The 13,188-nt window shown below is 42.5% G+C and overlaps 1 long non-coding RNA gene across 1 annotated transcript in view; it reads right to left on the bottom strand.

Moving 5' to 3' along the window:
* The window catches only part of LOC140250370 (uncharacterized), a 38,727-nt gene extending 25,542 nt beyond the window's left edge, over positions 1-13,185 (bottom strand). The window contains exons 1-2 of the long non-coding RNA XR_011903149.1: positions 13,078-13,185; positions 5,519-5,661 (exon numbers count right to left, since the gene is read on the bottom strand). This is a non-coding gene — a long non-coding RNA (uncharacterized lncRNA). The remainder of the gene's footprint in view (positions 1-5,518; positions 5,662-13,077) is intronic.
* Between the last annotated feature and the right edge of the window lie 3 nt (positions 13,186-13,188).

Genomic DNA, 13,188 nt, shown 5'->3' with positions numbered 1-13,188 from the left:
AAACACCACTATCTGTTTTCTTACATTCTTGAGGCATTTATGATTTGAGAGATTTGAGTCTTGTGTCATGCATCTGAACTGCTGCTGGCAACATTGCTTTCCACACTCCTCAGATTTGAACAGGTGACTCCAGATTGCTCCTATGCCCTCCTAGCTTTTCACCACCTCTTCCTTTTTGAGGGCTAAAATGGACTCCACAATAATGAAAACAGGACTTTAATGTTCGGATTCTTCCCTCACAAACTGGAGATCTGTCTAGGGCTGGCTCCAGCTCAGACACCAATGGCATGTCCTCAGCATGGCCCAGGCTTTGGCCTAGCAAATGTCACTGTGGAGCATGGTTTCCATCCTCCCTGAGCCTTACCTTCCAGCCCTACTGCCTTTCTCCTCCCTTTTCCCAAGATACAACATCTCCTGGTGTCAGGGACAGACAGCAGATCCCCTTCTCCTCCTCTGCTGTGTTCTTGACTCCTAAACAAGGTGAATGGGGGTGACCAGGAGACAATCTGGCAAAGATTATGCCCAGTTTCCTAGAGTTCCCTAGAGTTCTGGTAATTTTCCTCCTGCCTGTACAGTACAGCACCCTGTGAAGGCTGGGATTTCAGAGCCCCAGAGAATTCTCAGATGAAGTCGGAGGGATTTGGACTTGAGGGTGAATGCATTAACAGTTTGCAGGGGAAGCAAGTCAGTGCTCAAACCTAGGCTCTAACTTGGCTTTAGCATGCAGTGTGAACATACCCACGTACTACAGTTTTGTCCTGGAGCCAATATCTTATGGCAGCATCTGGAAGGTGAAAGTAGGTATCTCCTAACTGTGTAACCTACTTGGCGAGGGGTTTCCAGCCTGTCCCTCTGTCTGCTGCACAGGTGTGTGAGATTTGCATCTGTGGTGCAGCACACAGGCAGAGCTTTCCAGGGAAGGTGTGCTTTCCAGCTCTTTCCTGTGCCAGTATTGCCGCCACCTGGAGATGAGAGGAATGAAGGCCTCCCAGCCACTTCCCTACATTTGTCCTTCTGCCTTTTCTCAGACACAAAGCACCCTCTTTTACTGCAGTTGAAGGGGCCAGGCTGGCACCCCCCAGCTCCCTGGTTATCCTGTTGCGAGCCCAGCTCTGAGAAAGATGGGGCCCTTCTGCTCCTTGGTGAAAACTCTGCTGGCCACTAAGGGAGGCTTTAGCTCAGATACAAAACCCTGCACCTTTGGGGAGGAGGCAACTTGCGTGGGCTTTTCTGTCCTTTCTAGTTCAAAATTTCAGCTACAGAACTGTGTGAATGAATACATGCCTGTGTGTTTGGCAGAGTTACGCACATAAAGAAGAAGGGGCTTTCTGCAAGTATTTTATGGCACTGAGATGGGAGAGAGATGGGAGAGCGAGGGAGCTTATGCACTACATGTGCACGTGCACATTTTCATGTTGTCTGCACATGTGTGCATGTATATGTGCATTTCCATATTGTATCTAATAGGCTCTTTGTTTCTACAGAGAAGAAGGAAAAGGAAATCCGCATGTAATGAATCCATTTATTTTATGGAGCTCCCCTGGAGAGGGGCAGGGAGCACGATTTATGCAAAAAAACAGGCAGCTGCTGTTGGGAGGGGTACACCAATCTGGTTTTGATTTTCGTTCGTAAGTGGAGGTGGCCACACAAGCCAAGGCCTCGTAAACTCCCTGTAGAGAAGAGTGGCCCGTTGGTGTGAGGCTGTCAGAGCCTATCTGGCTATTAGTATCGAGTCACTCGCCTCTGCATCTAATTCCCACCCCGTTGTTCTGCCTTCCCAGGATGCGTTTCCCCGTGCTGTGGCCTCCCATTAGAAGACAGAGGCAGAGCTGTACTGGGGTATAGACTGAAATCTTTGTGTTAAAGGGTAATATGCCCTTTACAGAGCATTTGGTCTCTATGTCACTGTATACTACAAAAACAACAACTACATGAATTGGGAGCTACAGTCCATTTTCTCTCTGCCATTTATAAGAACAGAGGGAGTGAGACAGTATGGAAAAATTCCTGGGCTAGTGGAAATGGCCTTGAGACAAGACACCATTCATCTGCCTTTTTTTCCATCCCTGCCATTTTGCAAAACCCAGTGCACACCACCTGAGCATTTGTTGGTGCAAAGGGACAGTGGAGATTTTCATAGTGGGAAACATGTCTCAACAGTTGCAGTGCTTTCAGTAGAATTCTATTTTATTATCTGATTTTTCATCAGATTAAGAGTCCATCAAATTTATCCACCAGGAGCAAGAGAAAAAATGACCTTAGCATCCTCTAACTCACACCATGACTGTCCCATGTTACAAAAGCACATGGCTTCCTGATGATCTCCACCAGCTGCCTGTGCCAGGCCAGAGCTCACATGCCAGTAAGAATCTATCTCAAAATCTCACTCAGTGTCTGTATTCTTCAGCAGCACCTTGTGCATGCCCAGTAGAGGTAGGGATGTAAGTGAGCAGACAGATATATCAATTCAAGAAACTGAAAATGAAAACTGTTCCCAAAACTATCCTCACACACCACCAGAAAATTATTATGGCACAAGGTTAATAATTTCTTGTTACTCTCTGTAACTCAGATGTTTTACATTGTTTTTCCTTGTAGACAAATATAGATATCTTCAGTAGCACAGCAAAGGATATTTAGAATTTGAAGGACTCTCCATCCCTTGTACATTTTCCTTCCCATTTATTAGGCGCACATTTCAAGTCATACACAGAGGCTGAACATCTTATGAAATCTTGTCTGAATGGTACAGTGAACATCTTAGGAAATCTTGGTAGAATGGTACTTTATCTGTTAGATTTTGTCACTGGTCCTTTCCGCTCTTGCTTGTGCAATACTTCATTTTAATGTGTTCATACAGACCAGCAAGGAAGACAGGCAAAATTACACCCCATAACTGGTTAAGTCCTCAAGGCACTCAAAGACTAAGGTTTGTCCCACATTGCTAAGCTCATCCAGCCAAGGGCTAGAGGGCTGCTGATGTACCCATGCCAGCACAAAAACTCATGCAGGTGCATTTAAACTGATGCAACCATATACTGTCTTCTTTTTTGTCACTGCATAAGCAAAGGCAAGAGCCCAGTGCAGGGAAGAGAGAATACAATAAACAGTGCTAAGTCCAGCAGAAGACTCCATGAGATGTACAGACCATATTCCCACTAGGTGGCTCTGCCAATGTAGCAATACTTCCGATCGTTTGGTAACTACTCTAAACTACTATTTCTCAAGCAGAGCCACATATATTATATGCAGGTGCTCCATACTTCATGAGTGGCCAGCATGCAAAAGCTTATTCTTGCTATTATGCTGGAGCTTGACTTTTGCTTCTAAAAATGTATAATGTGATCAAAGAAAAACATGCTGGAAAAAAAGTTGATGGCTTACCAAGGCCATATAACAAGTCTGTGGCAAAGCACAAAACCGAACACAGGTGTCCTGAATCTTCGGGTAGTCATCTAAGAACATGGATAAGATGCTGCATTTGAAGCAGGACAGTCTCAAAACATCCCAAGAAACTTTATGCTATAATCAAGATTTATCAACCCAGGAAACAGTAAGTAAGCAAAATAATCCTGGAAGAAAGGGTGAGCTGCTTTGACAGATACACACATAGCACTGTATGCTCACCTGTGTTAATGCATGGCTACACACAGCTGAATATGCCACAACACAGAACTACATACATTAGCATGTCATGCTATTATATGGCACTTTTACAAATACACAGTTCTGCGGACAAGGAGAGGAATTAGTTTTCTGCCTTATCTCTGAAGATCATAGAATCATGGAATCATTTGAGTCGGAAGGAACTCAAATGCACTACCCTGCAATGAACAGGAACACCTACAGCTAGATCAGGGTGCTCAGAGCCCCATGCAGCCCAACCCTGGATATCTCCAGGAACAAAGAATCCACCACATCTCTTGGCAACCTGTGTCAGTGCTTCACCACCCTTACTGTAAAAAAATCCCTTATGTTCTATCTAAATAACCCCTCTTTCAGTTTGCAACCATTCCCTCTTGTCCCAACACAACAGACTCCACTAAAGAGTATGTTCCAATGAAAGCCAACATGAATCAACATGGTCAGTTTGTCTGGAGAAGAATGTCTGCAGCAAAATCTCTGCTCTGGGGTTACTGACTCTGAATGGTCATCAAGAGATCATCAAGAGATCCTGGGCAGACTGGTATCCCAGGCCTCAGTGACACAAGCTTCCTTAGCCCCTAGGCCACTTTCTTTCTTGTTCTCCCAGAACTGGAGACCAGCACAACTTCATGCTGCAGCCTGTCCTTACAAAGAGCTATTTCTCTCACAAAGGGTCGATAATATAGTCCCGAAGAGGACACTCAGAACCCTTTGGAGATGAGCCCAGCAGCACTTGCAGAATCACATGCACTTTCCTCACCCTTCTCAAGCCGTTGGCGAAATGGGGATTCAAAGCAATCCCTTTGATTAAATGCTTATGGCCACTTAAGCATCTGACTGCCATGCATGGCCTACCTGGCAAAAGGCAGGCACAGCTCCCCCAAGCCCACACTGGGACAGTAACACTTGTAGGCTGTGTACGCTGCTCTGCTTCAGGGCTGAGAAGTCTGCCACATTCCCCTCCAGCTGTGTCGTCGGCTACGTCATGCTGGCAGGTTCAAGACGTGCAGAGAGGGTTGTTTTTATAACCTGTTCTCTTTTAACAAAACTTTCCCAAGCCTATTCCTCTCCATTGTAGTCAAGATCACCTACTGCTCAGGAGGATTCAGATTCTTAAAGGGAAACTGCAGGAAACATTGATACATAGTGGCATCTAAGGAAGAATATATCTTAGAACCAACCACTTGTTCCAAATACTGAGCTCTGCAATATCCCTCACTTCTGACTGGCAAGTCCCCTCTTTTCTCTATTCTTCCATTGTTCCACCATAACAAACTCTGCAGATGATCCTCATATCGAACAGGAGCTCTTCTACTCTCCCAGCCCTGGGACCAAACATTTTGCCCACCACTTGACTTTGATCCTTGGGCAATAACTCAAAATGCCACAATGCTATGCTAGACTACACATCACACCTCAGCTCTGTGACTCTCAGTAATATTAGCAAGCACACGTAATCACAGGATGGTTGAGGTTGGAAGGAACCTCTGGAGGCCATCTAGTCCAACCTCCCTGCTCAAGAAGAGCCACCTACAGCAATTTAACCAGGGCTATGTCCAGACAGCTTCTGAACATCTCCAGGGAGGAAGATTCCACAGCCTCTCTGGGCAACGTGTATTATTGTTCCTTCACTCTGTTAGCAAAAAAAAAACCAAAAACATTTTGTGATGTTTAGAGAGAGCCTCCTGTGTTTCAGTCTGCGCTCAGTGCCTCTTGCTGTGGCAGTGGGGACCACTGAAAACAGACTGGCTCCATTCTCTTTACACTCCCCCTTCAGGGTTTTCTATTTCTATACATTTCAATTTCGATACACTGATGAAATTCCCCCCTGAGCCTTCTTTTTTTTTAGGCTGAACAGTCCCATCCTACTCACTTCTTCCACATAAAGGAGATGCTTCGGTTCCTTCATCATCTTCATGGTCCTTTATTGGACTCTCTCCAGTACATCTATGTAATCCTTGTAAAAACTCTCTGGAGCTTTCACTGAGCTGTCAGCAGTGATGCTCAACTCTTTTCCTAAAGAGAAGGAATTCAATTAGAGCACTTTAAGATGGCTGAGAAAATGATTTTTCTCCCAAGCATGCATTAACTTTCATCATTCTACAAAGAACTTCATTTGCCATTGAGATGCCCTTTCAGTAAGCTTAGATGGATCTCTCCAAACATCCTCACAGTCCTTCTTAGTCTTGACCAAACTAAATTTGGCCAGAGCTCACATGCTACTATTTAAAGCTGCTGCAGTGCAAATGAAAAAAACATGCTATAACAGGATTCTAAACAATGCCATTTGTTTTTTGTCTCAAAAGTTTTGTATTGAATTTCATGCTCTTGAATCCACAGCCTTTGAGAACAAAGTCCCCTTCCTACCCAAAAAGAACTGAAAAGGCATGACAAGAACAAGCTTCTTCAGTGCACTCAGGGATCAGCTTTTATGTTCCCTAGCAAGTTTAGATTCTGAGGAATATTTCATCCATAAGTTCTCTGAGTAAACCATCAATGAGAGCAATGAAAGACCAGTGTCTTTTTGAGACAGCAATACTCTTCCCCACTAGGAGTGAGACTACAAAAAAAACTTTTTTTCACACATGTGCTGCCAAAGAGCTGTCAAATGGGAACAGCTTATTGTGAAATGTTTTTGTCGAGAGAATGAATATTCACCCAAGAACAAAACAAAACCTATCAACCTCTCTGACTTTAAAAACAAAAAGCCCTCTGGACAAGAGTTTCAAAGTTGTTCACCACCCTCAGTTGGCTTGTGATCCAGGATCCAGCAAAGTTCAAGAGCTGCTGCCCAGTAGGGCAGGGAATGAGATCCCAAACAGGTGCGGACCAGGTGTGAAAAAGAAGGTTAACACACCCCATCCATCACAGGACAGCACATCTGTAAAAACGGAAATAAATATTAACTCAAGTCAGAATCCTGTCTGGAGATGAGCAGAATTCTCCCCAGTGGTAACTAAAGAATATCATGCGGTGAGGACTGCAGCTGAGCTGATTTACTGCTAAACTGCACTTGCATGGCTGCAAGAGGCACTCATTCCCTCACTGCTGAATTGCTTCTTCTCAGTAAAAGAGACAAAGAGGCCTAGTCCTCTTCTGAACATCTCTCAGGTTCGTTTTTCTAGTTGCAAAGCAATGGTTTGAAGCTTCATTGTCTTACCAGACTCACAAAAAGACGCTATCAAACACCAGCCAAATTGTGAAGGACAGTATGCTTCATGAAAATCCAATTAAACTCCAGCCGCTGGTATCTCACTTTCATCTCTACCAAGCACTGTCTCAGCTTGCTCATTGTATGCCAAGCTAATATTCTTCTCTGATTCACACAGTGACATTACAGTTAACAGTTTCATCTTGTCTTGCTGTTTTGTGGAGGAAAGAAGGCAGAGTCCTTCTTGTTTATATACTAGGTCTGCAGGTTACCAGAAACAAGTATCTTCAGGGTCAGGAGGGGAGATTTCTTCCATAACTCAGCTATGAAAATGGGAATTGTTTGTCATTAACATTCACACAAGCACACACTGAACGTCATTCAGAAAGAACTGACAAATAAAATACAAACACAGTACAAAGAGAAATGCTGCCTGGTGATAACTTCAGAAATCCAGATCAGTGGAATAGCTCTTTAAGTTGTGCAACATAACAGAGGCCAGTGTGAGTCCGTGTGGTCCCAAGTACCAGGTAAAGCATCACAGAAATACCTCCACTCCCCTCTTTCCACAGGGGCCTTTCCCTTCTTGTTGTCTCTAAACACTGAAGTATCCAGCTGACTGTGATTCTTTTTAAGAAGCCATAAATGCAGGGAGCATGCTGTATTTTCACCTGGCTGGCAGAAAGGACAGCTATTATTTTCCATCAGCCTCCAACCCCCTTCCAAGCTACTGATTAACAAAAGCAACAAATTCCCCCTGATACTCAAGTAATGCAACAAAATGCAAAAGCAGAACTAAGGATGAAGCAAAACTGTTTTTAATAGATCAACAGTCATCACCTAAAACTCCACTTCAGCTCATCTGATCTTTTCTTCCAACATACCAATCCAGGAAGCAAATTTGCTGTTGGTGTAAACAAAACAAACAAGAGATGTCCTACTGTCTTGTCATTATCATTCTTCTGTTGTTTTCTGTCTTCGGGAAAGGCTGTCTTCTATTGCTTTCTACTTTTCGTGTAAGCCATAAAAATGCAGTATGAAGGGCAGTCTCTGCTTTTTTTTTGTCACATTTGAGACTTTGCTGAACAGTGTCAGAAAACACACACACAAACAAACAGAAAAACAAAAACAAACAAACAAAAAAAAACTATAGAGCAAAACACGTTCTGTCCAGGTTTGCAGAGTGCAAAGATTCAGATAACTGACTCATCTTGATAAGACGAATCTGTCAGGACTCAGAGTGGCAGCAATCATAGGTGTGGACAAGTGGTGCCACATTCTAAACCTTTTACCAGCTGGAAAACAGCAGCATCACAAATACCAGCCTGGGAACCACATCAACAGCATAGTTGCCTAAAAGAGAGCTCTTCTCAGCAATATTCAGAGGAGTTTGATGACTGAAAGCCTCCAGAAGCAAAGGGCTTTCAGGCAAATCCAGCTGATATATTTGTTATATGGTGCCAGCAAAATTTCTCCTAATGGCTAGAGAAAAAGGGGAGCACGAAAAGGGTCAGTTGGGAATGTGATGTGCATGTGGGGGAGGGGGGGCAAAGAAAAGGCAAAACTAGCTGAGAACAGGCTCCATCTAAATTGCATACAGACCTCACACAAAGCACAGAGAATTGGTCAGTAGATTGAAGCCATCTGGCTGGAGGAGCCATAAGAGGAAAACCCTGCTGGAGATCTCTCCATCACGTCCCATCATGGTCCAAGATCAGAGCACAACATGGGCTTCCCCCGTTCCAAACTCATGGAGCTAAATACAGGAAGAAAAGCAAGAGGAGGACTTGAAAGTTTGTCATTCTGGCAGAGCCTCAACTCACAAAGTATAGATCTAGTTAGCACTCTCTATTGCAATCAATTTCAGTCCTGACTCTTATTTACAAAAAAGAAATGAAAAACAAAACAAAACAAAAATCCAACAAAAGAAACCTAGGTGTTTGACTCCTGACTGAAACAGGCTGCAGAGCCTGCCCTAGGCAGCTTCATGTAAATTTTAACCAGAGTGATCAGAACTTGTGCTTGTGGATCCTCCTGCGCTCAGGAGCATGTGCTGGGAATACGAAGCATACATGAGTCCACAGTAAACTCTGAATGAAGCAGCTGCTACAGCAACACATCAGTTTGCTGAAAGTTTGGGCATCACTTGTTTTGCCTACGCTGTCCCAAGGGCTCCCTGGTGAGCCTCAGGCTTTAGCCACAACAAGGGAGAAACTGAGTCAAGGCTACACAGGCTACAGCCAACAGCACAAAATACAGATGCAGACAGCTGGTTCAGGCTTTCAAGAGTCCCCAGTAAAAGACTACTACAGGGCTGTTCTCGTATGAATGAACCAGAGAGCTCCTGGTCTTCTAAGGCTCATCCTCACCATGTACAAACATGTCTACTGTTGAAATCAAACTTAGCATTTGTTACAGTTCTGTCTGGAAATGTCTGAAGACAGAAGCATTGTTTTAGGGCTCTGATAAACCTTCCGTCTTCATTTAATGCAAATTCGGATTTGCTTGCATTTCAGGTATCTGAGGATTCAATATAGAAGTGGTCTTTATGCCAGCCTTGCCTTAACAAATTCAGTATTTTTCATGGTGTTTTTCTGAAGGCCCTCCTTCACCTGGCCTGGGAAAAAAAAAGCCTGCACAACATCTGGAAAAATGAAAGCTTTGGGCTGTTGCCGGTCTGATGTCTATGGTGTCGTTGAAGAGTTTTTCTTCTGATTCTTCCATGCAACCCAAATATTAATTTCCAGAGATGAAATCTCATTGCAGGCAGCTCGGTTGTTTTCCATCACATTGACTTGCTTGCCTATATGGAACATTCCCAAAATGTCAAAAGCCACTGATACTTTTTAAACACTGAAATTCTCAGAACTTACCATTTCTGTATCAGAAGTGAACTTCAGTGAGCCTAAAGGTTTTTCCCTCTAACAAATGTCTTCACCAACGTATTTCAACTGGTATCAGTAATGCCTCAGATACTGGATATAAAAACAGAAGCATCTAAAACATATGAGGAGAGAGGCAGGTAGTGGAAGAAACAGAACTGAAGTGTTATTGGCAGAAGTTGGACTCTTTTTCCCGGTGGATTTTTTTGTTTACGCTAAGCCTGAAATATTGGAAGGAAACATAATAAAATTATTTCTTGGTTATTTTGCTTTGAAAAATAACTATATCCGCTGGGAAAAGGTGGAAACCTTGAAAATATAAACACATTATTTCCAAGTGAGTTGCTCACTTTCCTGCTGGAGTACCATCACTTTGCTCTATGTTCTTTCTCTCTTTGCAGTTTTTCCTTCTTTCCAACCAACTTTTCATCCCCCTCCACACTTCAAATTTCTGTCCCAATATCATTCTCTCCTACCTTCTCAAGTCCATTTCAGAAGGTAGTTCCCAGTACATGGACACAAGAAATGGGGGTTAGCTGTTTGTTTGTGGAATGCAGGCTGACAAGGATTTGGCTACTCTCAATCAGGACACCTGATTCACATGCAAGAGATGAACCCCACGGCAGTCTCTGATCTCTAACAGGCTGTGACACTGGACAATCTTCAGAGAGGTCCTTGTATCCCAGTGGCTCTGAATGGTTGAGCAATGATGAAGTCTTGGTGTGACACGAGTGTTCATTATTCCTTTCTTTTGTTCACACTTAAGGGGAGGGGAGAACTTTTGCAGGTTCTTGGGTTTTCTGGGCTTTTGTTTTGTTTCTGTTTGTTTTGTTTAGTTTGGTTTTTCCAATCAGTTTCATTTGAATTATTTGTGCTATTTTTATCTAACTATAAAATGTGATATTTCTAAGTATTAACTACCTGAAAGGACAAACCTTTCAAATCTGACAAATCTGTCTTACTCCTTACAGCTGGGTGGCTGCAGTCTTGAGAATCTGTAGCAATTAATAAGCATGCGTGGCTAACAAGCCATTTTGAAGAGCTCACTAAATTTCCTCATTTACAATCTTACTTGTTCAGTTGTACTTGAACGGATTTATTCCACTTCTGATCACTCGGCATCAACTTACATGCTATCATAAAAATTCTAGACATTTTGCAACATACTCAGATCGAGAATGTTTCCCAGTTTTTCAAGGGGGAACGGAGACAGGCTGTTGGACGAAGTGAACGCTGACCTGCAGTGACCCCTTCTGGAAAGCACCAAAAATGTACCATTGGAAACAAACCTGTACTGGTCTGGGGGGCCCGTGTGGGAACTGCGTGACCTACTAGCTTTTTCCATCTCGATTTCTATGACTTTTAACATTGTTCCACTGGAATAGCCTCAGCCTTCATAAGGTATTTGCACAAGTAAAGCTCTGGAGCAGATATACATCTCTTAGCATCCAATGGACCAAAAAACTCCCAAAGGACCAAGAAAGTTGCTTTGTTGCTGGAAGCAGAAAGTAATAATGTGTTATAGTAAATAAGAAAAAAGCAAAACATACTCCATTTTCCAAACAATAACAAAAAGCAGAGCACAAATTTGTATAAAAAATAAAAATAAAATAAAAAAGGATGTCTTACAGAACACCTACAATGTCTAGTCCCAAAGGAGTTCATATGCTGGAGTACCATTTCTTTGAGATCAGAGCTATAAAGTATTTAGAGACCATAATCAATGAGGACATACGTTTCTAATCTAAAATATGCTACTTCTCTGCTTCCACCCAGCACCCAACTTGTGAACACAGGTTTAATTTTAATTCAAAAGGAAAATATCCATTCTTTAATGGTCGGTGACATCCCGTTCCATTCCTTAGAAATGTCTGCTTCTATCTAAGCTGGACCACCCTCTGCAGTGCTGACAAAACACAGACCATGGCTGAAATTACTTGCAGAAAGCAAGTCATTTTCTTTTCTTTTGTACGCAGACATAGGACTCAGGGTTATTTTTTATTTTACCCCAGAATAGAAGGGCTTGATGAAATAAACACATTCAGAAATTATCTGTAAGAAATCAAAAATATGTCAGATTTCCAAACTTGGAAAGAGACAATGGGCTTCAACCCAAGTTGGCACAAACTTTATTTGTCTCCTTTGGACAAAATGGTCTGCATTGCTGATGGTTCTAGAAAATACTCTGAAGGCAAAGAAAATTTCTTGGAGATAGAGAGGATTCACTCTACCCAAAAAAACAATTATTTATGAAAGCAACTGTTTTCCTTCTTTGCGTTAAATTATGTGTCACTTAAATTACTATTAGGGACAGAGCTTGTCTGAAGATGAGAGAAGCAAGTGGAGTACCTAATGCTATTTGAACAATCACCATGTTGGCTGCCTTTATCAGAACAAAATCCACAGTGCTGCTTAAATATTGTCACTGAAAGTCAAATGACATGGTGAAGCTCTTGACCAGCATTAGCCCTCTCTGTCTCCTTGTATCTTTGACCATGGTGAGCCAGCACTTTGCTCCTACCAATGGTTGGTTTATATCCCATTGAAACAGTCAGCCCTTCAGTTTTCCCCTTCACGTGAGACAAATGGAGGAAACTGTGTTTAATTTAAGACATTGAATAAACTCTCCTGTCAGGCTGTCATAGCCAAACCCCTTCCATTGGGATAAAATTCTCTATATAAAAATGTGACATTTCTACATCACAGTGTTTAGCAGTGTTCCTTTTTCCTCATAAGGAAATTATCTTCAGACTGGATGGCAGTAAATATTTTGTTTGGATCTTATTTCTAAGCTTTTGGACAAGCTGAAAATCACTCTGCTTCTGGAGAACATTATATAGCATAATGCAGCAAGAGAAGAATAGTTATCTTCCGGTTAGCATTCTTACTCAATTTGCTGGGATAAATAACTGGGATGACCCAGTTTTCATTGCTTGGCATTGAGCACAGCAAGTCAGAAGCCCTGCCTTCATTCTGATTTCTTCAGAAAAGTCTTGGAGTTGCAGATGTAGAACTGCCACAGAAAGGGATTTCCATTAATTTTCTGGTCTGGTAACCCATTCTACAAACTAGAGAGATGGTGATAGCACCTGAAGAACATGAAAAATAGGAAGTGTAGTCCCTTGCAAGGCATTTGCTTGCAAACTGGATTGTATCAAGAAGCAAACAAGAGGAAGGTGATGAAAGACCTCCTGAGACAGGATGATCGCAGTTCATTTCACATTTTGTTGTATACTGCATTAAGGTCACAATTTATATTTTACATCACATTTTAGCTAGAAACTTAAAAAAAACCAAAAACGTACACAATGTTTTGCATGAGCACTGTAGACCACTGGTACAAACAAATGGTATCAACACACATCTATTTTCAGCTAATAAGCATTTGAGGAAACTCACTGGATGAACTTTGCTATCGGTTATAGATCAACTGAAGAGTCAGGAGAACCTCAAAACACCACCAGCCCTTCTCTTCATACTACTCTCTCCCCTCAGGTGATAAGGGCGGGA

This window comes from Excalfactoria chinensis, chromosome 3 (assembly GCF_039878825.1).
Source record: "Excalfactoria chinensis isolate bCotChi1 chromosome 3, bCotChi1.hap2, whole genome shotgun sequence".
Lineage (NCBI taxonomy): Eukaryota > Metazoa > Chordata > Aves > Galliformes > Phasianidae > Excalfactoria > Excalfactoria chinensis.
The sequence above is the reverse complement of the archived record's forward strand: the minus strand, read 5'-3'. Positions and strand labels throughout refer to the sequence as shown.